The sequence below is a fragment of the Anolis carolinensis genome, chromosome 5 (genome assembly GCF_035594765.1).
Source record: "Anolis carolinensis isolate JA03-04 chromosome 5, rAnoCar3.1.pri, whole genome shotgun sequence".
NCBI classification, from domain to species: domain Eukaryota; kingdom Metazoa; phylum Chordata; class Lepidosauria; order Squamata; family Dactyloidae; genus Anolis; species Anolis carolinensis.
Genome location: NC_085845.1, coordinates 64,060,466 through 64,082,723, shown reverse-complemented (window position 1 = coordinate 64,082,723; position 22,258 = coordinate 64,060,466). Strand labels below are relative to the sequence as shown.

The 22,258-nt window shown below is 40.8% G+C and overlaps 1 protein-coding gene and 1 pseudogene across 23 annotated transcripts in view; one reads left to right on the top strand and one right to left on the bottom strand.

Annotated features, from left to right (window-relative positions):
- Positions 1-22,258, bottom strand: part of tenm3 (teneurin transmembrane protein 3) — a 1,793,546-nt gene that overhangs the window by 1,587,945 nt on the left and 183,343 nt on the right. The window lies entirely within an intron of this gene.
- On the top strand, positions 5,944-6,029 carry LOC134299802 (U2 spliceosomal RNA; annotated as a pseudogene).

Sequence of the window (22,258 nt, the reverse complement as noted above, 5' to 3'; positions counted from 1 at the left end):
CACATTTTTTTCACAGATTTGTTTTTCTTCTAACAAATGTAGCAAGCTCACTGCAGTGTGTAAAATACGTAGGCTTTTTGTGATAACAGCATTACAAACCATAAAAGTACTTTTGAGTTCAAACATGACAGGAACAGCTTTCAATTCTTGCAGAATAAGGTACCAGACCTAACACTACAAATTACTGTACTAGTAAAGAATTTTGAAATCATAAAGCAAAAAGAATCCCATTTTTTTAATTAATGCATAGGTAAAATTATGCACTCAAAATTATGTAGGAGATATATACATTTATGCACATATGCCCTTGAATACACACCCCAATTGCATGTCTTGAATAAATAACAAATCTCAAAATGAGAACATTTTAGTAATACAAACCTGAGAGCTAGGAAAATAATTTTCTCCTATAAAAATAAAAGAATATCTAAGGATGCTGTCTTCTTCACCCATCAGTTAACATTACATCCATGTAAAAATTCTATTGCTGTGAAGGTATTTCCAATCCGTGTGTGAAAACACTGAATACCTCCTTTTGAGTCTGCTCATCAGAAGAAAAAATACAGTTTGTTGCACAATATATTGATTTACAATCTCAAATTAAAAATACTATCATGGATGTGCTATAAATGAATCAATGAGGGTGAAGAAATAAATTAAATGTATATTTCTTCTATAGAACACCTTTTTTGCAATGTAATTTTATTGGTTGCATAATATAATGGATGACATTTTACCAAGCCATGAGATACTCTTCTATTTAATTTCATTTAATGATGAAGGCATTTTTCTTATGATTAATTGAGAGTCACCCTGCTCGCAGCTCCCTCTCAGTGATGCTTTCCCCATCACACAGGGGAAGTGTCATTGTTCTGCGGAGCCAGCACAACATGGGAAGCTCTCACCCCAGTTGAGGGTGGGATCTCTGTTGGAAGTCACATGACATCGTGTGATGTCTGGAGTGGGGCTTTGTCAAGAAGACGCTTTTTCTTTTTTCTTTTGGTGAGTGTGGTGAGATCGAAAATACTTGTTGACTTATAAAGCCCTAAATCAGGTCTGCACAACCTGTGGCCCTCCAGGTGTTTTGGACTTCCACTCCCAAGATTCCTGAACTTTGGACAAGCTGTCTAGGACTTCTGGGAGTCCCAAACACTTGGTTGTGAAGGCCAGCCCTATGCAGTTTGGGTCCAGGTTATTTGAAGGACAGTATCTCTTTTTATAAACCTGTCAGAATATTGCACTCATCTGGAGATGGCCTTCTTTCTGTCAACCTTGGTGGGAACAAAGAAACATCCCTCATGGTGAGGGCTCCCAGACTCTGAAATTCCCTCCCTAAAGAGACCTACATTCCTCCATTCCTGCTTTTATAGAGTGGTAAAAACATTCCTCTGCCATCAAGCATTTATAAACGGATGAGGCATGGGTTTTCAAATTGGTGTGATTGATTTTAAAGCAAGTTGATGTTTTAATTACTTTTATATTTTAATGTTTAATGGTTCTAAAAACAAATAGTTTACTTGTTTTTATATTTATATGTATTCACATTGTTTTAATAAACATTTTTAAATTTATTGTTAGCCACCTTTAGCTCCTTTATTGGTAGAAAGGTGGGATTAAAAATAAATAATTTTAAAAAATTAAAATAATTCAAGCATCTGAAAGTCTTTGAGAGATATAGTGCTACTCTGGAATGTTAGTGGTATTTGAAAAAACTTCATAAATGACTAAGGCTTTATTCCTTCTTGGCACATTAAACGTATTGCCAGGAACAAAAGAAGGGAGTAGAGATTTCTTTTTCACCCTCATAGTTGTGATCTACCACCAGAATACCACTGACAACTACACCTGTTATTTAAGAATCATTTTAATGGAAGTGGGTGGGGCTGAGAATCAGAAGTGAGATTGGGATTACAAGAGATGAAACAGGCCAAATTCATATTGGTTCATAAATAAGACAAGATAGTTCCTTATGCCTACCTAATTATTACAAAGCAAAATCTGAAGCGAGGCTCTGGGATAGGTCATCTGACTTTTATGTTGACTATGGCAAGGAATAAATTAGTGATATATTTGTTTAGCATGCATAATAAGGTTTTAGGTATGCAGAGTGAAAATATAGTTTAATTTAATAAGAGAGGCATGAAATCATGCAGTCTAACAAAATGGATTCTATTGAAGCTTTAAAAAGAACTAACAATGCCTATGCATAACAAGCTTATCATTTGCTTAGTAGAGAGTGATTTGCTTAGTAAAGAGTGCTTGGTTTTTCCAGCAAGAGAATAGAGTGTTGTCATCTAAACGGAATAATTCAGTACTGCAATTGCCCAGGTCATTCTTTGTTACCACTACTGGCAGGGTTGATTTGATGTGAATCAAATTGTTTTTACAATCATGATACAAATTGCCTCTTGGAAGGGCTCATTTTTAATCATTTCAATCACAGTTTAAATCCCAAGAGAAGAAGATTCTATTTAGTCATTATTTAGTAGAAGTATGTTATTTAGTATAATCTTAATATATTCAGAATATTCTAATGTTATTAGAAATCGATTACACATCAAGTAATTATTCTGAACTGGTTATGGATTCATTTAAAAATCATTCATAATCAGAATATCTGATTACTCTGAAAATGCAGCAACCAAATTGGTCACAGGAATGGGCATATTACACCTATACTAAAGTCACTCTACTGGCTGGCAATTAGTTTCCAGGCAAAGTACAAAGTTTTGGTTTTGAACTTTAAAGTCCTACATGGTTTGGGTTCAGGTTACTTACAGGATCGCCTTCTCCTGTACAATTCACCCTGAACATTTAAGTTCTGTAGAGAGCAGATACTCCAGCCTGCCAACTAGCAACCATCACCCAGAGGAACTTTTCATCAACTGCCTCAAGATTGAACAACCTGCCCAAAGAGCTCCGACAGCTAGATCAGCTGTTGGAATTTAAGACACAATGGAAGACCCATCTCTCTGGCAGGCCTATCTCATCAATTTTAAGTTGTGAATTTTAATCTGCATTTTACGGAACCCCCGGTGGTGCAATGGGTTAAACTTTTGTGCTGGTAGGATTGCTAGCCAACAGGTCAGTGGTTCAAATCCAGGAAGAGTGGGTGAGCTCCCTCTGTCAGCGCCAGCTCCCCATGTGGAGACATGAGAAAAGTCTCCCACAAGAATGGTAAAACATCAAACCCTTGGTCGTTCCCTGGGCAACGTCTTTGCAGAAGGCCAAACTCTTTCACTGTTAGCATTCTGCTGTAAAAAATTACAGGAAAATGTCTTCCTGTTCCCCATCTCTAATAATTATAATTCTGAGTTTATTATTGAACTAGACATTTCCACCATCACCATGTGCACAAAGTTACAGCATAGCAGACAACATGATTATCACATGCAGTGTACACATTTACTTTGGGAAGGCACACCAAACCAGTCCACATTTTCCCTTTCTCCAAACAACAATAAGCTCATGTTTGAGCTAGTTTCAAGACATGCAGATGAATATTTCCTTCTCCTCTTAACATCTCACACAGCTTATACCAACTTGGCTTGTGCAAGTACATGCCCCATGATACTGTTTGGAGCTAACAGACTTGCCTTGCAGCTTCCCCCACGTTCATACTCTCAAGTTTCTCTTTCTGGTAGCATAAGAAGGGAGGAAGGTAGAAAAAGCAGACTAATTTATTTAAAGTAAGTTTTAAATCAATTAACGTGAGTTGCTAGAGTAATTCATGCTTGCAATGTATCATTTCTTCTTTCCACTTTTTCATTTTCCTATTCCTTGTTTGGTTGATGTTAACTGAATAGCCCATCACAAAAAAGCATGTGAATAACCACCTATATGACCTGTCTTCCTCTTATTATTCAGTCAATCAGACCACACCCAGTAACAAGTAACAGACAGACATATTGTTATATTACTTTTAAAAGTAATGAATTGCAACCATGGATATTAATAGCAAAAGAAAAATAAAAAAGAACGTGCAATAAACCTTTGGATGTCTTGGTGTTTTGCAACTGTGATCAGCTCCTGCTCAATCTACTGGCAAGTTGAAGGACAAAAGATATTGAAAGACAAACACCATACCTGTCTAAAAATCTAAGATTAGTTTGGCTACTTACTTTTGCATCCCATAGTGGTGACTGCAGAGGAAAGGTCATAAAATTTGTCCTCAACAGAAGGAGAGATAGAAGGAAGTAGAGAAGAGCATCTCGGGGTGTTGAAGAAGACTATTTTAATTTTCTATTAGTCCATCACATTTTGGTCTTTAATATTTATTGGCTTTCTCAAAGGAATGCAACTTTGAAACCACCTGTAGAGATTTCTAAAAAGAGTATTTTCTTAGCTTTTGAAAAATCATTTTTTTTCAATACCCTGAGACTTCATGTCAGGAGTGCTTTGATTATGTATTCCTGCATGGCAGGGGATTGGACTGGATGGCACTTGTGGTCTCTTCCAACTCTATGATTCTATGAATTGACGATTCTGTTATTTCTTCTTTACATCCTTTCTTTTTTAGGGCTCCGGTCTTAAAGGAGAGATCACCATGTTCAAACTTCCTAAAAAAAAGTCCAGTCAGGGATAAGCTAAATTTACTGACTTGTCTCAGGGCCCAGAGTTTGCTTGCTCTGAAGAGGCAGTAAATACACACCTGCATCAGCATACATCATATGCATCACACTTTGCAGCCCTCCTGCAGATCAAGTTTAAAATGGTTATTTAAGTGGCCCTTAGTTTACCCATTAGTTTGTGTGATTCTTTGAATGGGCTGGAAAACGACAAATTAAACACAAAAGGTCACGTTATTCATGGGGAAAATGTTATTTGAACTACACTCAATAACAAAGAACAATGGCATTGGTTTAAAAACTCTAAAACTTTGTGTGTCGGGAATCTGACGCTACAAACAATCCTTTGTCTGTTTTGAGTTCAAGAAAAGATTTCCAAAGTTGAAATTATGTCCACTGTTTTTTTTTAAAGCATTGCTGACTGAAAATAAAAATGAGGGAGGATAGAATGAGGCGGGAGGTTAAAGAACCCCAGGAAATACCATATATGAGCAGAGATGGCGACAGCTAGCGACCCGGGTGCATAAACTCACAGAAACATGTGACTTCTGGGAAATCATGTGTTTCTGAAGAAATGAAAGCTAAAGATAAACAAACAGCGCTTGCGTACGCAGGCGCTCTGAATGATTGTGAGCACGGCACAGAAAGAGTGCGGCCGGCCCACTGGTCAGCACTGATTGGGTCCAAGTCAAGCAGCGTCACGACTCTAAGCCAATGAATTTGCTTGTGGGCGGGCATAACCCGAACCCTGTAGTGTGTATAAATATTTACTCAGCCCGCCACTGGGGGTTCTCCCTGGGAAAAGCACTTATTTTGTGTGAGGGGGAACCCTAGTGGCCATTAGCCAAATAAAACTGCTTTCTTGGAATTATTCCAGTTGTCCGTCTCCAATCCCTCCACTGCGCTCAACAAGGACCGTAGCACAAAGGTTCCGCTACAAGAACTGATTAGAATTAGAAAGTAAAATGTCTGAAGCGGTCACAAAGAGCATTGCCTTCATATCCTTTTTGCTTATGATCTACATAAATTACTGTGAAGACATAAAAGCTTTTACCCTTGCTGCTGTAGCTAGACTATACAGTATTTGGATTTTCCTAACTGTACTATTTCCTTTGCAGAGATCTAGGCTACCTATATAATATTAAGCAGCATCTCCTATAGAGGACCAGTACAGAAAAAAATATGGATGTGCGTGTTTCCATATACCCAATTGTCATAATCACAGAATGAATTGTATGTTTTTAAAAATAATCTGAATTCATTCCTTGAAACATTCTCTTGAAGCTGATCTGTTGTGCAGTTGTATAGTCTTTGGGCTGGATGATCCTGCAAGATCTCCTTTCATGACAATGGGTATTACTTTACTTTCTTTAAAATCGCTTCTCGGCCTTTTGGCTAAGATCAAGTGTAGTATCTGTTGCTGGCCCTCGTGGCAGAATGTAAGCCGCTCTGAGTCCCCTTGGGGAGAAGGGCGGGGTATAAATGCATGTAATAAATAAATAAATAAATAAATAAAATACAACAAGCAAGGTTTCAGAGAAAAATAGCTCAAATTTCCTAATTTAGAAAACCTGATGTTTTCTCAATATGAATCCTGTTTTAGCCACACTAATACAATGTCAATAGATACAGAAAAATGTTGATTCTCTTTAATGGAAAATTATATGTTACCTCATGCTGTGGATTGGACTAGCAAAGAGGGGAGTCTGTTGTTTATATTTGATGACTCTCAGCAAGTGACAGGTTAAAACCCAGAACCTCAGTCCATGGCTGATACTGGTTGAGAAACTTTCTCCTGGGCACACAGAATAGTGGGAGATTTGGAAGGCATTGAACACTATAGAGCTAGATAACTACAGCCACCTGTTTCAAACTGCCTCACTCGAGGGCCCAAAAGAGATTGTATTATCAGGCTGAGATAGCCTTTATCTCAAAGCTGTGACTATTTTGAATCCTACGGTTTCATACTGATGTGGATTAGGGGATGTGAAACAGTGATTAGAATGCGGAAGGATGGGTGTTCTGCTTTCATGCTAGGGTCTAAGTGGAAGGTACTTGACTGCGCAGTGAACAAATCAGAGGATGCTCAGACATACAGTCAACAAGGATTCAATAACTGATACAATCTTCAACCCTCTCTCCTCCTGGGTCTATCTGGCAAAGTCCTTAGAAGAGAGGTTCCTATTACTTATCTCCTCTGCTGCTCTTTCATTTGTTGATATCTGTCTGTTTCTGGAGTGATTCTAGTTTGACTTGACTCCAACATGACATGCTATTTTGTGGATCCTCCTAGCCTTCTTCTCTTCTCATCTTCCAGATGCAAAATGGCCAATTTCAAAAGAAGCAAGAAGGGTCTAGTCTAAGGTTCCACCCTTGGGAGGACTCTTAAAGGGGCAAGGAGGGGGTGGCTTAAAGGGAAGGGGCTATCTATACTGCCCTCCCATAAAAACTATACATAAAATACTAATCCCCTCTAACTAAAAAGAGGACTCAAATAGCAGGAAATAGTGGGGGTCCTTGCAGAGGCACAACAATGGGAGTTTTCTTTTTTTTTTAATTCCACAAAAATAATGGTTATGGTACAATGTATAGTGACAATAAGGTCATTCTATTCTAAACTATCAAATTCCTTTTTAATGTTTCAATAAATGCAATGAAATGCCATCAGTTGGTCATTATGGCCTGAACAAAACTGCTAGTAAGCTCACTGAGTCAATGAAATTTACATATGTCTTGACTTACCATTCTACGATTAACTGATTGGTGCTCATCTCCATTTCTAAGCCGAAGAGCCGGTGTTGTCCGTAGACACCTCCAAGGTCATGTGGGATGACTGCATGGAGCACCGTCACCTTCCTGCCGGAGCAGTACCTCTTCATCTACTCTCATTTGCATGTTTTTGAACTTTAAGGTTGGCAGAAGCTGGGGCTAACAGTGAGGGCTCTCTCTGCTCCCCCAATTCAAACCTGTGGCCTTTTGGTCCAGAAATTCAACAGCTTAGCACTTTAACACGCTGCGCCATCAGGGGATATTATTTCCTAAAGGTTTATTTACTTATTTATTTATTTGTCTGTGTTAGCTGGCCCTGATTGTTTCCTTTGTGGAATTTCCAATTTCCGTGCTTTTAGAGTGTTTCTCTTTATTTACTGTCCTGGTTTTAGAGATTATATTGTTCTGTATTATTCTATCACAGAAATTATTTCATATTAAAGTAGAATCTCACTTATACAACATTCGCTTATCCAATGTTCTGGATTATCCAAGGCAGTCTGCCTTTTAGTAATCAATATTTTTGTAGTCAGTGTTTTAAATTCATTGTGATATTTTGGTGGTAAATTTGTAAATACAGTAATTACTACATAGCATTACTGTGCATGGAACTACTTTTTCTGTCAAATTTGTTGTATAACATGATGTTTTGGTGCTTAATTTGTATAATGATAACTTAATTTGATGTTTAATCGGCTTTTCCTGAATCCCTTTTATTATCCAACATATTCACTTCTCCAACGTTCTGCCGGCCTGTTTATGTTGGATAAGTGAGACTCCACTGTATATTGATAATGTTATATTATCTGCTTTGAACTGGATTATGTGAGGCCCCTTCTACACAGCTGGATAAAATGCACACTGAAGTGGATTATATGGCAGTGTGGAGTCAAGATAATCCAGTTCAAAGCAGATAATATAAGATTATAAATGGGTTATATAGCTGTGTGGAAGGGCCTTGAGTCTACACTGCCATATAATCCAGTTAAATCTGATAATCTGTGGAAGAGGCCTAAGTGAGGCCTAACTGTGCCTGTCCCCTGGGCTGAGTAGGTTGCTAGGAGACCAAGTGAGCGGAGCTTAGCCTTCTAAGTGGCAGCAATTGGATAAAAACTATTATTCCTCTCTCTCTAATTAGGACTTTATTTTTCTTTTCTTTTTGTTGTATCAACCTAGAGCTGTGGATGATGGGTTGTGCTGTCAAATTTCGAGGTTGGGGTGCCTGTAGTTTTGTTGTTTTGTCTGCTGCCCTGATCCCATCACTCTTTTATATAATATATATATATATATAGTATCATTCTGGGAAGGGAAAGGGTTGCATTTTAAATCTATGTTTTAGTAGTATTCCTGTGTATGTGACAGGTGTAAGCCCCATCCACTCCTGAGCAAAGAAAACCACTCCTAGATCATCTTCTTCTCCCAGATTATATGGCAGTGGGAACATATATTCTCCTCCTCCTCGTTCGCGAGAGTAATCAGGCTGGATCTACACTGGCCTATATCCCAGGATCTTATTTCAGATTTTATAGCAGTGGGAACATATATTCTCCTCCTCCTCCTCCTTGTTTGCAAGATCAGGCTGGATCTACACTGCCCTATATCCCAGGATCTTATCCCAGATTACTTGATTTAAACTGGATTTTATGAGTCCCCACTGCCATATAATCTGGGATAAGAAGAAAAGTGAAGGATCTTGGCACACAGCTGTGAATCCTGGGGAAGTTTCGGGAGGGTTGACCCAAGACTTTTGGGAATTGTAGTTCACCCATACATTTTCTCATGGAAGCATTCATAAAAGACAAAAGACTGAGGTTTTAAGCATCATAGGAAGAAACAGCGGCCCTTTGTTGGGACAGCATGGTGTAGTGTAGTGTAGGGATTCACAGTCCCTCAGACTGTTCGGGGGCCAGACTGTGGTGAAATAGTCCAAAATTATGATTGTTGTTGTAGTGTACTTTCAAGTCGTCTCAGACTTAGGTCAACCCTACTTCGAAAGTTTAGGACAGGGGCCAGATAAATGGCATTGGACAGCCCATGGGCAGGGCCGTAGTTTGGGGACTCCTGGTCTAAGGTTTAGGACAGGGGCCAGGTAAATCACCTTGGAGGGCTGCATCTGGCCCACAGGCCTTAGTTTGGGGACTCCTGGTGTAGTGGTTTGAGAGCTGGCCTACAATTGTGGCTTCATTCCCCACTCAGCCATGGAAACCCACTGGGTGATCTTGGGCAAGTCACACACACTCAGTCCCAGAAAACCCAAACACTTTCAAACCAGGAACAGATTTCCTTATTCAGAGGCTGATGGCCATCTGTCAGGAGTGATTTGATGGTGTGCTATGATTTCTGTTCCTGGTTGATAAATGTCATTTCCTAATTGTTTTTGTCATAAAAACTGCAAGGGACATAGTCCTATAAAAATAGAACATTATGGTTTGTTGAGTCTCTCTCCAGCAATTTAACAAAGTTTTAGCCACAAAAACAAAGTTTCTGAAGTAGAACAATGACTTTCAAAGTAAAGATAACCCAATGAAACAGGAAATAAGACTTTCAAACCAGGAACAGATTTCTGCAATTATTAAAAAATGGTTTATTATAAAAGCTATGAAAATTTGCCATAAATTAGAGGATAAGGAAGACGTTCTGAAATTTGGTGAGCTAACAGTGGTAAATGTGTTCTACCACTGTAGCAAATTTCATTAGGATAGCTCAAAAAATGAGAGAGAGAGGCCCCTCAATTTTCCCCATTGACGATAATGTTTTCCTTTATGCGCATGCGCACCAACCATTAACAAAGTACATATGAAGTTTCACAAAGTTTTGAATTTTTTTGCTTCAAAATTCGGAAATGACTTTAGAAACAAAGTGCCAGCGCCCCCTACTTTTGAAGTGAGTATTGAACCATTTTTTTCAGGGATTGCACATGCCTATTATGTATGTATGTCCGCATTTATTTGTTATATCATTCCTTCCTTCCAACTTGAAAGAATATTCAAATATGTTTTAAAATATTGAAATCATGTTTAAAATATTGAAATCATTGTTGGGAAAACATTTTAATAAGAATTCTAGACTGAAGAATCTTTGCAGTACGTGGCTTATTTCCACATTTTGAGATAATATTTCTCTGCAGAAAATGGTTCTTTAAGCCTAAAAAAATCACCTGCAAATTTTCCACAGCATAAGTCTTGAACTGTAAATTGCCTTTGAAAATGTCACAGCTTTTGAAGATTTTCTTAGAGTGAGAAAACTATTGCTAAAACTACTTGCAGCTTCCCTCAAGAAGAAAATAGCAAAGAATTACATCTATTCAAAGTCCAACCATAGAATGCAGAACTACTCCAAAATGTATAGTGAAAAGACATGACTAGTTTTAGTTACAACTAAAACAAAACTGATTTAAAAGAATATAAAATTATTTAAAGCATAACAAGGTGAAAGAAACCAGAAATATGGCAATCACCAGCCATCACTGACTGCATTCTGCCTTTCTATTCTACAGATTTTGATATTGCCTTGCTCAGATTGACATAATTTGTAATGTACTTTAAACATTGATAAAGCCATGCATACCACTCCATGGAAATACAATTCCCACATCCATCTTTATCTCGTTATTTATTAAATGGAGAAAACATCTCTGCACTATACGGAGTCTATTGATAAAAGCTGCTAATTAACTATAAATACAGTAGGGAAGAAATTAAGAAATGTCATGCCAAATTGAAATGTATACTGGAAAATTAAACCAAATAAAAACTAATTACCACAGGTGGATAGGCAAAGTGATGAGTGTGATAATTTAGAAGCAACCGAGCAACATAAAATATGTTTAAACAATTAAGGGTTTAATAATATTTTGGGAAGATAGGCGTCTTGCTGGCTAAGTAACTCAAGTGGTAGCAATATATTTAACACATAATCAGTGCCATGTTGTGTTTAATGTTCATTTTGATTATGTTTTTAATAGTGTATTAATGAAGCACTTTCTGTAATTGTTCCATTACCTGTGATAAACAAGATAATCAGAAACTACTATCATATATAATCTGAATTTTAAATTCATATTTTGGGTCAGATATAACATATAAACCCATCTGGGATAGTAAAAACTAAAGGGAACCTACCACTATGTGTGTGTGTGGATGGATGGATGGATGGATAGATAGATAGATAGATAGATAGATAGATAGATAGTTGGCCGTATCCAAATAATTTTGGTTTTTTCATTGTTACTTGCTTTTAATTATGTTGGAAGTTGTCTTACATCTTAGCTGTGGAAGAGAACAAGATTACACAGCCCAACAAAAAGAATTATTGTTTAGACCTGTTCCTGGAGTTCCTTGGAATACAGATTCATAAAACTGCATTAGACAGACTGCCTCAGATGTTGTTTCCTACATATGGTTACCATGATTTTCTATGGGCAAGCACATAGTGACTAATAAAGATGTGCGCGGAAATTTTTCCTTCCTTTCCTTCGTGCTATTGTTTAATTTCAACCATTTGTCTACACAAAATGATTGATGACATTTTCGTAGGAAACAAGAAGTGACACAAAAATGAAAGATGCACAGTCATCGTGCTTGCTTTAGTTTTCCTTTCGTTTTGGCGCCTTAACAATAAGCAGGTACCTACAGAGGGCTGCTTTCCCATTACAGCTGATGTGTGCCAATGGGTGTTAATAATAATAATAATATAATGATAGTTACTCTGGTACCCTAAGCTGAGTCTGAGAGAGGTCTGCTTCCCCATGACATCTGATGTGTACCAATGTGTCTTAATAATAATATCAATATTAATATTAATAACGATAATTATTCTAGGACCCCAATCTGAGTCTGAGAGAGGAGTGCTTTCTTTGTACCTTTCTAGAGGTGTGCATGATTTCGTTTGGAGAGATTTGGGTAAATTCGGTGATCCTGCTGCTGAACCACCAAAAATGGACCAGGCGGTGGACAGCTAAAGGCTCGGCTGGAATGGATCACGACCAGCCGGATCCCGGGAAATGGGTCTGAGTGGCACTATTTGAGGTGGAGGCCACTACATGTGGAACTTTCTCCCCAGTGACATCAGAACAGCCCACTCACTCTTCAGGAAGAATCTTAAGACCTGGCTATTCAAGCAAGCCTCTGAGTTTATATGACCCATAAGTATGATGGAAGAACAGTGAAGCAATTGGTTCAATGTTTACAAAACTCAGTTGGTGCTAGACTTTTGATACTTTTGATGTGTTTGATATGTTTTAATAATTTGAAATACTATTTTAATTGATATGTTTTCTTACAGTTTTATAATATTGTGTTTTACTGATATTATTATTGTCTGAATCTGGCATTGAATTATTGTCATAGTTTGTAAGCCACTCTGAGGCCCCCTTCAGGGTTGAGAAGGGTGAATATAAGTACAGTAAATAAATAAATAAATAAATAAATAAATAAATAAATTGACAGCCTTGCAAATCAGGCAAGTGCAGGTGCTCCTCCTCCTCTTTCTCACACAGCAGCCCCCTCCATCCCTTCTCAACCTCCCCCCCCCCCCGCAGAGTGCCCACTTGTGGCAAATAAGGATGAAACAGAGTGAGAGAGAGATGCAGGAAAAGCTCCCCTAGGTATTCTCCAGAGATGGTCCAGCTGGGAACTTGCTTTCCCAGAAGCACTTTGCATGGCGCGAGTATTGAAGGAGCTTCTGTGCTCCTGCCCATGGCATGATGGGAGTTGAGGTTTTTCTTCTGTGTGTGTTCCTCACATTTCTGGTTGACTGTGTCCATTCTCCTCCCCTCTTGTGGCATGTGCTGGTTGGGACTTCAATTCCCTGAACTCTTTCTTGAGGGATTTTAAAAAATATTATTATTATATTTATTTATACCCCACTGTATCTCTCTCAAAGGGGACTCAAAACAGCTTAACATAAAAGCATTAGCATACAATTTAAAATATATAAATATACGAACATTAAATCAGGATTAAACATAAATAGTGTTTTAAAAATCACAATTAAAAACCATTAAAACTATTCAAAGTTAAAAACCACAACACCCCCTGAATTCATCTTAAAAACCTTCTTCTTTAAAAGCCTGTCTGAATAAAAAGATTTAAAAATGTTATGGTAAAAACTTTAGAAATTTCTCAAAAATATGTTAGCATCTTCAAACATTCTGAAACTTGGCTGGCTTGCAGTTATAAATGTGGCCTACAAGTGAGGTAAGTTTCCACATGATAGGTCTAAAAATGACAGAAATGGGCCTCTAAATTTTTCCCATTGGTGCCAATCAACCAAATCATACCGGACCAAAAATGGCACCCCGAAATTCTGATTTCGGGAATTTCCCAGTAAATAGAACAAGAGATGGGGGTGAAAACGAGACTGAGAACAGTACTTTTTATCAAGTCGCACATCCTGTTATGATTGAGCCTCATGGCTCTGTTACTGACAGACGTGGGCGTAAGACTCCTCGAGAGTCAGATACTCTCGAGGAGCGAGAGAGAAAAAGACTGCGAGACATATTTGCAGCACCATCTGACGAGGAGTCTTTCGAAGGGTTTACGGAGAGAATGGAGGAGGGGCTGGTTAGCTCAGAGGAGGATGAGATGGATTGGACTCGGGTAAGGGAGGAAGTGGGTGCCACTGGCCATGATGGGACAGAAGATGAATGGGGACCTTCAGGATTAGACCCATGGTTTAGCTGGAGGGATGGGACGGGATCCACAGCTGGAGATGCTGTTGGGCGTAGTCAGAGGTGTTCCAGCTCTGACGAGGAAAGTGATGAGGAAACGCCCGGGTTAAGGAGGACAGCTGACAGTGATGAAGATTTGTAACTGGCATAAAATGGGGCTTGAGAGCAATTGCAAATTGCGTTGGGCAAGGTAATCTGGGCAAACGCTTGGGATCCGTGTGTGTGTGGGACGCTTCCCTGAAGACTTGTGTGCTTTCCTGTGCTGTGACGTAAGTTGATTGGAATCCAGGGTCAGACGGCGGGAGGGATTGTGTGGGCATTTGTTTGTGCAAACCTGTGCTTACTCTTATTAGCTTGACCTTCCGTCGTCTTCTTGACGGACGCCATCTCCTGCTTTGAGAACTCGGACTGAACTGACCACGGCTTGTCTTCCCCCCCTTCTTGGACTTGGAAAAACTACAAACGTCTGCTTCTGGCTTTGATCTACGGAACGGAACTGGTCTACTCAACTGCTACAATCCTTGGCTGATTTACTCGTGTTGGAGATCCTGTCTGCTGTGTGTGTGGGGGAGCGACGCAAGTTACTCTAAGCACAGTGTTGGCAGCAGAGAGGAATCTGCTGCCAATTAGTTGCATTCTTTGTATCTTTTGTTCCTTGGCTTTCGTTTCGTTTATACCCAGGCTGAAGCAAGCAGTTTGTTTTTACCCGGATTAAACTCCGGTTTAATCCGGTTTATCTTTTGAACATTTACTTTTGCCCCTTTTTGCTCCTAAAGGCAAAAACTGCCTGGCCCTTGTGTTTTACGGGCATTTTTGAGTTCTGTAATCTAATAAACTCTGTTACTTTGAATCTTGTGGCGTTCTGTCCTTGACAGATTGCCCAACGCCCATAAAAAGTTTATTGCAGCAATAAACCCGTCAGGAAGACGATGGATGAGTTAAGGGCCAAAGTAGACCAATTGCAAACGGCTTTTACCGTTATCCAAACAGCTCAGGCTGTGAAAGGACATGTTTTGACTCCTGAACGCTTTGACGGAACCAGGTGCAAGTTGCCAACCTTTTTGGCACAAGTGGAGCTTTATTTTTCTCAGCTCAGTGCTCATGCTTTTCCTACAGACACTAGCAAGGTGGCCTTTATTTTGAGTTTGTTGACCGGTCCCGCAGGACAATGGGCCACTAATTTAATTTTGGGAAATGACCCAGTCAAGGACAATTTGAATAATTTCAAAAAGTTGTTAACTGATACTTTTGGGGATCCTCTCCGCACGGAGAACGCTGGGTGGGCTCTGTATCGGTTGAAACAGGGAAAGGGGACTGTTTTGGATTACTTAAATAAGTTTAACCTGTATCGCCACCAGCTGGATTGGGGGGAAAATGCATTCATGCTTTTATTTACTGCCGGGTTAAGTGATATGCTCCAGGATGAATTAGCACGCTTGGAGCCGGCTGAAAGCTGGGACGCCTTAGTAGCTAAGGTGCTGCGTTTAGACGCAAGGTTCGAGGCTCGTAAACACTCAAAAGCAATGTGTGCGCCACCCATGCATGTAACCAGGGCACCTGTGGTGATGGGGGAAGAGCCCATGGAGCTTGGGGTCTTTAAAAAGCTGTCTACAGAGGAAAAGAGCCGTAGGAGGCAGCTGGGCTTGTGTTTGTACTGTGGGAATGCTGGGCATTTTGCCAAAAATTGTAATGTGAAACCTTCCCAGCTTTCGGGAAAAGGCCAGCCCTAGTGCGACGTGAGTCCAACGCACTAGGGCTCCTCAAGCAGTCAACTGAGGGGAGGAAGCATGTTTTCGTACCCATTACATTATCTGTTGGGGGAAGGGAACTTGTTTCTACTTTGGCACTGCTGGACTCAGGAGCTACGGTCTCCTATGTAGATATTGAGTTTGCTAAGAAGCATGGCATTCCTAGAGTGCGCAAGGCATGCGACGTGTGGGTGGAAGGAGCAGATGGGAGACTGCTGGAGACTGGGGTGGTTAACCATGAGACCTCAGCAGTAACGTGGGAGGTGCAGGGAGTAACGGGAACGTTTGTGTGGGATATTACGAGCTTGCCTAGATATGATGTGATCCTGGGGATGGATTGGCTAGCTGTAGTAAACCCACATGTAGATTGGGCAACACGTAAAGTGATCTTAAAGAGGCAGGATTGTTGCACTCTAAATGTTACTCATTCTGATATGGAGGGAGTGCCTGCTGAGTATGGGGAGTTCTCTGATGTATTTTGTAAAAGAGAAGCGGACAAATTACCACCGCACAGGCCATATGATTGCGCCATCAAGTTGGCAGAAAGTGCGAAACTGCCAGCAGGGAGGCTGTATGCCTTGACTGTACCGGAAAGGCAAGCTTTGCGGGAGTTTCTAGATGAAAATTTAGCCAAGGGGTTTATTCGCCCATCTAGTTCTCCAACTGCGGCACCGGTATTCTTTGTAGCCAAAAAGACTGGGGAACTTAGGTTGGTCTGCGATTATCGGATCCTAAACAAATACACCATTCGGGATAGGTACCCGCTGCCTTTAATCTCGGAACTGTTATCAAGGGTGCAAGGGGCTAAGGTCTTTACCAAGCTTGACCTGCGGGGGGCCTATAACTTAATCCGTATACGGGAAGGGGATGAATGGAAGACGGCATTTAACACGTGTTTCGGATGCCACGAGTTCCGAGTCATGCCTTTTGGGCTTTGTAATGCTCCTGCGGTATTCCAGAGGTTCATGAACGATGTGTTCAGGGACCTAATTGACCAATTTTTAGTGATTTATTTGGATGATATCTTGATTTTTTCTAAGGACGAGAAAGAACATCGTCAACATGTCAAGCAGGTTCTGCACCGACTGCGGGCTAATGGGCTTTTCGCCAAGGCTTCCAAGTGCGTCTTTCATGTGCCTGAAGTGGAGTTCCTAGGTCATGTAGTGTCAGGTAGGGAACTTAAAATGGACCCACATAAGGTTGACGCCGTCAACTCATGGCAGGAGCTGAAGACTAAGAAGGATGTACAAAGGTTCTTGGGTTTCGCTAATTACTACCGGGAGTTTATTCCGAATTTTGCAAAGCTCACGGTACCTTTGACGCAGCTTCTGCGCAAGAAACAGCCATTTGTGTGGGGGCGGGAAGCTCACGAGGCGTTTCTACAACTAAAGTCTAGTTTTCAATCGGACAACATACTAACCCATCCTGATGTTGACAGACCGTTCGTGGTAGAAGCGGACGCTTCTAGCTACGCGTTGGGGGCTGTATTGTCTCAGAAGGATTCCTCAGGGACCTTGCGTCCCTGTGGATTTTACTCGCGGCAACTAACACCCTTCGAGCAGAACTATACCATATGGGAGAAGGAGTTGTTGGCGATTAAGGTGGCGTTTGAGGTGTGGCGGCACTGGCTTGAAGGGGCACGGCACCAGATCGTGGTCAGATCTGATCACAAGAACTTAGAGCACTTGCAAACAGCAAAGAAGTTAAACCAGCGTCAAATCCGCTGGGCTTTGTTTTTCTCCAGGTTTAACTTCAAGGTGCAGTTCGTGGAGGGGAAGGCAAACTTGCGGGCCGATGCTTTATCCCGCAAGCCGGAATTTAAGACCAATGAGCAGGTAGTCTGTCAGACCATCTTGCCTACTGCCTCTCTGTGTGTTGTAGATAATGAGCTTGGGTTACATGACCAGATCCTTGAGGCTCAGAAGGATGATGTGTGGACTCAGGAGCAACTGATGCTGCTCTCTGCAGGTAACCGTACCATACTGCCGCATCTCCAGGATCAAGACGGGGTATTGGTGCGTAGGGGGCAGGTTTACGTACCAGTAGGGACCCTCAGGTTGGAGGTGATTAGAGCCCACCATGACGAACCCATGGCTGGGCACTTTGGCAGGTTCAAGACCGTACAGCTTATCACCAGGAGCTACTGGTGGCCAAAGATGCGGCAAGACATTCTGCGCTTTTGTGACAGCTGCGCCGTTTGTCAGCAGAGTAAGACGCCTGTTGGGCGCCCTAGAGGGTTGTTATCGTCTTTACCTGTTCCGGAGAGGCCATGGCAAATCATTTCCATGGATTTTATTTCAGATTTGCCTAAGTCTGGGGGTTATACTTGTATTTGGGTGGTGGTGGATTTATTTAGTAAACTGGCTCATTTTATTCCTTGTTCAACCATTCCGGCGGCCCCTACGTTGGCCTTACTATTTACAAAGCACATCTATCGTTTGCACGGAGCACCCGAGGTGATTATTTCAGATAGGGCTCCGCAATTTGTGTCACGCTTTTGGAAACACTTCCATGAGTGTTTGGGGACTAAGTTAAACGTGTCTTCAGCTTTCCATCCGCAAACGGATGGACAGTCGGAACGGGTTAATGGGCTCTTAGAGCAGTATCTGCGTTGTTTTTGTTTAGATCAACCCACGGCTTGGGTAAAGTGGTTACCGGTGGCGGAATTTGCTTACAACAATGCGGTGCACACGTCTAGTCAGCATACGCCATTTGAGCTAACTTATGGTTTTCACCCACGGGGAGGTGTGGCGCCGTCGACCAATGTGGTCTCTTCGGACCCTGTGTACCGCTCTTCGGAAATGGCTGCATTGCATGATGTTGCCCGTCGCTTACTGTTGGAAGCTAAGGCAACGCAGAAGACTCAGGCTGACCGCCACAGGCAGGCAGGGGAGGAGTTGGAAGAAGGGGATTTGGTGTGGTTATCTTCCAAACATATTAAACAGGCTGGGGGAAAGTTTGCGCCTCGGTATTTGGGTCCCTTTCCTATCGTTAAAAAGATTTCTTCTGTTGCGTTTCGTTTGCGTTTACCGTCTAGTTTAAAGGTCCATCCAGTCTTTCATCGTTCGCTGTTGAAACTTGATACCTCTAGTCGTCGTGGTGCTATAGCGGAGGGTATCACTGCCACTTCTCCGCCATCGGGGGAGGAGGCCTTTGTGAGAGGGGATAGTGTTATGATTGAGCCTCATGGCTCTGTTACTGACAGACGTGGGCGTAAGACTCCTCGAGAGTCAGATACTCTCGAGGAGCGAGAGAGAAAAAGACTGCGAGACATATTTGCAGCACCATCTGACGAGGAGTCTTTCGAAGGGTTTACGGAGAGAATGGAGGAGGGGCTGGTTAGCTCAGAGGAGGATGAGATGGATTGGACTCGGGTAAGGGAGGAAGTGGGTGCCACTGGCCATGATGGGACAGAAGATGAATGGGGACCTTCAGGATTAGACCCATGGTTTAGCTGGAGGGATGGGACGGGATCCACAGCTGGAGATGCTGTTGGGCGTAGTCAGAGGTGTTCCAGCTCTGACGAGGAAAGTGATGAGGAAACGCCCGGGTTAAGGAGGACAGCTGACAGTGATGAAGATTTGTAACTGGCATAAAATGGGGCTTGAGAGCAATTGCAAATTGCGTTGGGCAAGGTAATCTGGGCAAACGCTTGGGATCCGTGTGTGTGTGGGACGCTTCCCTGAAGACTTGTGTGCTTTCCTGTGCTGTGACGTAAGTTGATTGGAATCCAGGGTCAGACGGCGGGAGGGATTGTGTGGGCATTTGTTTGTGCAAACCTGTGCTTACTCTTATTAGCTTGACCTTCCGTCGTCTTCTTGACGGACGCCATCTCCTGCTTTGAGAACTCGGACTGAACTGACCACGGCTTGTCTTCCCCCCCTTCTTGGACTTGGAAAAACTACAAACGTCTGCTTCTGGCTTTGATCTACGGAACGGAACTGGTCTACTCAACTGCTACAATCCTTGGCTGATTTACTCGTGTTGGAGATCCTGTCTGCTGTGTGTGTGGGGGAGCGACGCAAGTTACTCTAAGCACAGTGTTGGCAGCAGAGAGGAATCTGCTGCCAATTAGTTGCATTCTTTGTATCTTTTGTTCCTTGGCTTTCGTTTCGTTTATACCCAGGCTGAAGCAAGCAGTTTGTTTTTACCCGGATTAAACTCCGGTTTAATCCGGTTTATCTTTTGAACATTTACTTTTGCCCCTTTTTGCTCCTAAAGGCAAAAACTGCCTGGCCCTTGTGTTTTACGGGCATTTTTGAGTTCTGTAATCTAATAAACTCTGTTACTTTGAATCTTGTGGCGTTCTGTCCTTGACACATCCCTAGTTCTTTCTACAAATATTTTCTCACTCTTCTAATTGGAACTGATCTTTTTCATTGCATCAGATTTTATACCCATGATATTCTGCTGATGATGAAAGTGTTCTTCAACCATCTTCCAAATATTTTTTTAAAAAAATAATTATGTTACCAAATAAAGAAAACAGTTTACCTTTTAAAGTAAAGCTTTCCAGAGTGTTTTCAATCTCTCTACAAGATAAAAGTATTTATTGCCAGAATTAGGAAAGGTAAGGTTGTGAATATATAGTTCGTACACTTTCTTACCTTAAAGTTTCCAGTGCCATCAATCAAAAACATTATTATTTTAAGGTTTCTCAACATTTATAATTGGTGACCCCAAAAATTGGAAAGTTGTCTCAATTTCAAAAGGCCTAACATATCTGGAACTTGATAAATTTGATTCTTCTGATAGATTACCTGAGTCTGAACAGCTATGCAATTAAAATGGCTTTTGCCCTGCCAACTGTGGAGGTCATACCTTTTTGCCAGCAGACATCCTGACAGATAAGACATATGACTGCCCTCGGTGAAAAAACAAAGCAAACCACCCTACTTCAAGGCCTTATTAGCCATTACCGGAAAACTGGTTCAGCATTGCTTGATTTCTCTTTGGATTTAATTGATTAATTAAGTTTTAATACTAAGGAGAATTCTACCACGTTTAATTAAAAATTAGATGTTACAGCTTCTCTGGAATGTTTGTAATTCCATGACGACAGCAGAACATTTATTGAAACTGAAAATGTACTGTCATCTTAATTTCCTCATTTTAGGATACAACAGAATTCATCATCATCAATAGCTTATTCAACCACTATGGCACTATGCAAGATTAGTATTCATACAACATCCATACTGCTAATCATATAGCAGAAACGTCATCTGCTGTATTTAAAAAGAAGAATTATCCATAAAGTTAATTAAAATATCTGACTCACATATATCATGAAGCCACAGTTTGTAGCTTCCTATGTGTGTTGATAAAATTATGAACTCCCAGCTCCAATAGTACATTATTGAATGTTTAGTACATAAACTATATACTTGGCAGTTTTAGTTCAATCTTGTATTTTTCTCCCCCCCCCCCCCGAGCAATCTCTGTTCACTAATAAAACATCATAATCTAATGCCTTTGTTTAAAAATGATAGAAATGTATTAATTTTTAATCTATTTTCTAGCTAAATTTAAAGAGAAAAGTATTGAAATTGCTACTCTCTCCACAGTTTGGGGGATGTCATGGAAGAGGCCCAAAGTGGTCTCTCCTGAAATGAGAAGGGCCTTCTTTTCACACACTCAATGCATACTCCCCATTTCCTAATTAGTGCAACATCTGGTAGCAATGGTTACCACAAAATCTTTTATTCTATCTCTTTAGAAGAAGCCTAAGAAGCTAATGGATGAAATGGAATTCCCCTCTTACACACGCGCACACACTCCTCAAACTCAAAATTGAATCTTACTTTTGCAAATGCATATGAGAACTGCACAGGGTAGCTTAAGGAATGGAGGGTTATACTTGTGCCACACATAAAAAGCTGCCTCTCACTAAAGTAAAATAAGGGGAAATTTGATAAACACATAACATTCTGCATACGGAAAATAAGAAAACAGTAACATACCATTAAAATCTGGTTCATAATACAGGGTAGGAGCCCCCGATGGCACAGCAGGTTAAACCGCTGAGCTGCTGAACTTGCTGAAAGGTTGGCAGTTAAAATAGGGGGTGCAGGGTGAGCTCCCACTGTTGACCCCAGCTTCTGCCAACCTAGCAGTTCAAAAACATGCAAATGTGAGTAAATCAATAGGTACTGCTCTGGCAGGAAAGTAACGGTGCTCCATGCAGTCATGCTGGCCACATAACTTTGGAGGTGTCTACAGACAACGCCAACTCTTTGGCTTAGAAATGGATATGAGCACCAGCCTCCAGAGTCGGACATGACTAGACTTAATGTCAGGGGAAAACCTTTAACATAATACAGGCTGTTTCAAAAGGATAGACCCAATTTCAAAGCAGTTTATTTCACAATGGTAACATGTTAGAATTACACAAAAGTTACACATGGTTTAATGAGTTATCAAGTTATCAAGTTGTACTAATCATTTTTGAGCTAGAAATAAATAAAAAATAACTACACAAATGGAGAATATCTCATTAGGCC